This window comes from Ornithodoros turicata, chromosome 3 (assembly GCF_037126465.1).
Source record: "Ornithodoros turicata isolate Travis chromosome 3, ASM3712646v1, whole genome shotgun sequence".
In the NCBI taxonomy this organism is placed as follows: domain Eukaryota; kingdom Metazoa; phylum Arthropoda; class Arachnida; order Ixodida; family Argasidae; genus Ornithodoros; species Ornithodoros turicata.
The window spans coordinates 39,118,594-39,122,586 of NC_088203.1; the positions used below are offsets into that span (position 1 = coordinate 39,118,594).

The 3,993-nt window shown below is 45.2% G+C and overlaps 1 long non-coding RNA gene across 1 annotated transcript; it reads left to right on the forward strand.

The window, feature by feature from the left end:
- The first annotated feature begins 1,428 nt into the window (after nucleotides 1–1,428).
- On the forward strand, nucleotides 1,429–2,591 carry LOC135386882 (uncharacterized). Its single transcript, XR_010420686.1, has 6 exons — nucleotides 1,429–1,648; nucleotides 1,822–1,912; nucleotides 2,050–2,133; nucleotides 2,330–2,359; nucleotides 2,435–2,514; nucleotides 2,576–2,591. It is a non-coding gene; the product is annotated as an uncharacterized LOC135386882 (long non-coding RNA).
- The last annotated feature ends 1,402 nt before the right edge of the window (nucleotides 2,592–3,993 follow it).

Here is a 3,993-nt window from a genome sequence, read left to right on the forward strand (position 1 = left end):
TCTCGTTGCCGCTTATACCGACATGGCTGGGTACCCAACAAAGTTTCAAACTGTACCCTTTCTCATGTATGACAGTTGCTAAATGCTGGGCACGTCGAACTAAAAGATTTTTGTGTGGCCTGATGTTACAAATGCCATGTATGGAACTCAGTGAGTCTGTGTATATAACAGACGGCGTTATCCATGTTTCTAGAATATGATTTAGTGCAACAATAATCGCATACATTTCTGCGCTGAAAATTGTCAGAACACTGCTCAAAGAATGCGATTTTGTACATGTTCCTGAAATCATGGTGCACGATACTCCTGTACTAGTTTTTGAGGCATCCGTGTAAATATCAGTGTGTTCACCGAAGCCTTCCTTGAGGGTCTCAAATTCTTGCTGTATTTCCACAGCAGGTCTCTTTGTTTGTTAAATGTGGTTAACGAAGTACCATGTGCCACGGGTGTTCGCCAAGGAGGGAGCATTTGTGGGGGCTGTAGCGGGGGTAGATTGTAGCTCCGCGTAAAAGTTTAGTGCTCTACATCTTGTTGGAGCCGAATACTGTATACAGGTATGGCATACGGCCTGTTCATGAATAGCCGTTCGGAACATGTACCCTCCACACAGGGCAGCGCAGGATGCTGAGGGTAACCTTTAATTCGGAGCCCATACGACGCACCAAGATAAAACCGTCGTCTCTCTAGGGACCATTCGTTTGCTTGAACATAAAGACTTCCCAGGTGAAAATCTGCATTGTATTGTTATGTGGATCCACTTGCATGCCAAAGTGGTTTAAAGTGGAACAAATTGTTTCCGGTTTAGAGTGAAGTGGTTCCACCTGATTGCCAAGTGGTTTCCAACTGGCTTTACCCAGTCTCCAGTTGAACTGGATCTGCTTGCCATCTGGTTCCACTTGACTGCCAAATGGTTTCCAACTGGTATCATTCAGGCTCCAGTTGAACTAGATGTGCTTCCATCTGGTTCCACTTGACTGCCAAGTGGTTTCTAACTGGTTTAACCCATGCTCCAGTTTAACTGGGTGTGCCTACCATCTAGTTCTAGAGTGCGAAGTGGATGTTGTATTCCACTTCGCTGGCAAGTGAACTTATCCCTGCTGGTCCACTGTAATTTTGACACCTGCCCTAGAAATATTTGCAAACCTTCATCGGGGTGAATTGAAAACGCTCCGCATTCCTTTCAGGTGCATACAGCAGATACGTGCACCGGGTCCACCGGGCGTTCTTGCAACATAAATGATAATCTCCATTTACATTCTATAATATATCAATTGTTTATGGCCCTATCGCAATTCGCCCGAGTTACTTTTTGTCGGTAAATATACCAGAAACATTCTCGAGAGTACCAAAAACGAACTTTTGCGTAATTTTCACTTTAGTTTGAAACCGAAACTTTAACGGCCCCGTTGTCGACAAGTGGAGCAGACTGAGCGCCATCTGCATCAGTACGTGTTTTGAAATGTCGCGAGCGGTAGGTGGGTGGTAGCAGTTCCCGTCTTTCAACTCTTCAAGACGGGCAAAAAACGTGAATGTCTTTGAATCTTTACAGTCAAGTGCTGCATTTTGCATAGTTTCTTCGTCTCTACAAATTCTGCACCAGTAAAATCACGAAAAACTACAAGCGACGCATGTGACTGCAATTACGATGGTGAGTAGTTTATGATTTGATATTTATGCACGTTTATCTGAATGTGTAGATCTACTCACTGTTATATATATACTGTCATTTAAAATAACGTAAGTGCACGCTAGCTAGTGGGGGAACTCCAAGAGCCCCTGCGCATGCTTGTAACTGACTTTGTTATGTGTCTTGTCTTTTAGCTGGCAGTTCGTCATAAAAATGGAGGACGCTTGCAAGATACTATGAATCGTGCGGAATAAGGGCCAGCGCAACTGAAGTGAGAAACGCTGCGTGAGTGTTGCAGCAAAACATTTACAATTTTATGCATGGCATTAGGTGTACTTTTGCAACATGTTTTTCTACGGGTTTTTTCAATGAAACTGAATTGTTATTATTATTGTTGTTGTTGTCTTTATTTACTCATGCAGAAATACATGAATACTGGGGGCCTGGCAAAAATCAGCAAAGCTGCTACACAGTTCCCACAGAATTCTCAGTTCACTCACAATTGGGTATGGACAGAAGCACTTTTTACTGGCTATCAGGCGGGTATAATGTTGTGAAGTGCACAAAATAGGATTGTAGATACTAAAGTAGGAATGTGGGGAACTTGGAGTTGACTATTCATCTCGAAGCAGTAACAGAGGACACGGACGACAAGTGAAAAAGCAGCAGTCCTATTCACTCATTGTTTCTGTCTTGTTGCAGCTTTGGGATGGACAGGATTGCTGACAGTTGGTGAGTCTAAGTCATCTTCAGGTGAAGTAGCATTGATGTCTATTAGTACCAATTCGTGACATGTATTTTTTTTAGATGCCAAAAAATCTGTTCAGTGCAGTCTACAGAATGCAAAAAAGAACGCCGCCGAAGGCCATGGGGCACCAAGAACTGATGTAAATTCGTCCATATTTTATGTGCTCGCGGTATATTTACGTTTGTTCATTTTGCATCTAGGTGGGAAGAAAAAGACACCACGACAGCAAAGACTTCTCCGAGTCAGACGTTTCGGACTCTGAATGTATTGTGTCAGCTGCTGAAGTAAAGAAGGCTAATGAACAGGCCACATACTGGCAGCAGCTTTGTGGAAAGAAAGAGGAGGAAATATCACATCTTCCTTCCTGGCTTCTGTACATATTCCAGGCTAGCAGCACAGGCTGGCTCTCCTGCAGAGCCGCAACAGCAGTTCAGAATAGAAACTGACGCTGAAACCTGGCTCGGCTTCAATAAACTACTTGCAAGTGGGTTCCGAAGGAACCTCGGAATCGATTCCTAGCTCGGAATCGATTCCTGGTTCCATAACCGCCTTGCAAGTGGATCCATTTGAAAATGGAAACGTGTTTCCAGCTGGAATTCATTCCTAGCTGGAAATACATTCCAAGCTAGCAATCAATTCCTGGTTCCATAACAGACTTGCAAGCGGATCCACTTAGGGAATTTTTTCACCTGGGTTTGGACTGGAGAAGTTCTGAAGGCTCCAAGGACCAGGGGAGCTATTCTCGTCAAAGTAAGCTACTTGCTTACTTTACACGTCACGAGCTGTTGGGCTGAGCCACCGCGACAAGCTCCGCCTGAACGCTCCTCCCATTTCTAGGGACATTTATCCCCAGCGCATACACAGCGTGTAGAGCATCACAGCTTATGATCTACTGTGGCGCTGTGTACCGGATTTAAATAGGTTGCACGGTAACAAAGACGGAGAAACAGTAGTACAACGGGTTATACGGGTTAAACGTGCACAAATACTATTATGACGTCGTAATATTATTGTCGCTATACAATTTTCCTCATAACCGGAGGCTCTGACAATTTTGGCGTGACATGCTTGGCGGCGGCGCTGCTACGAACCGACACTTGGCCTTCGGGAGAGGAAAATGAGTTGCGCTGCGCATGCGCTAGAAGTGATGTCACGTGTCTTTCTTTGCCGCCGCCTTGCTACAGTGGCTAGAAGGGCCATTCTAGCCACTGCAGCCTTGCAGTCTGCTCGCTTCGCGTACGCATGCGCTAGCAGACAGCGGTTTGTTTGCTTGAGCTGCTTGAGCATGGCTTGAGGACGAGATTTGTTGTAGTGGTGAAGCAGCTTTGCCAAATATTCCGTTCAAGTTCCTCGCTGGATGTCCCGCTCGTCCGTCGATGTTCAAGAGGTGAGGGAACATTTCAGCAACGCCTGCGAGTGTCATGCTCGCGGTTCAAAAGGTTCTGTTCAAAAGGTCTGTACAAAATTGTAAAATGGGCCGCTCTGTTACTACAGATGCAACAAGTGCCAGTCCACTTTTTCTCAGCTGCACCTTCTCAGTCCAGGCAGCAGCAGCACCAGGTGAATGTAGGTAAACAACTTCCAAGTGAATTAAGACGTACGAGTGCAATTCTGAAGC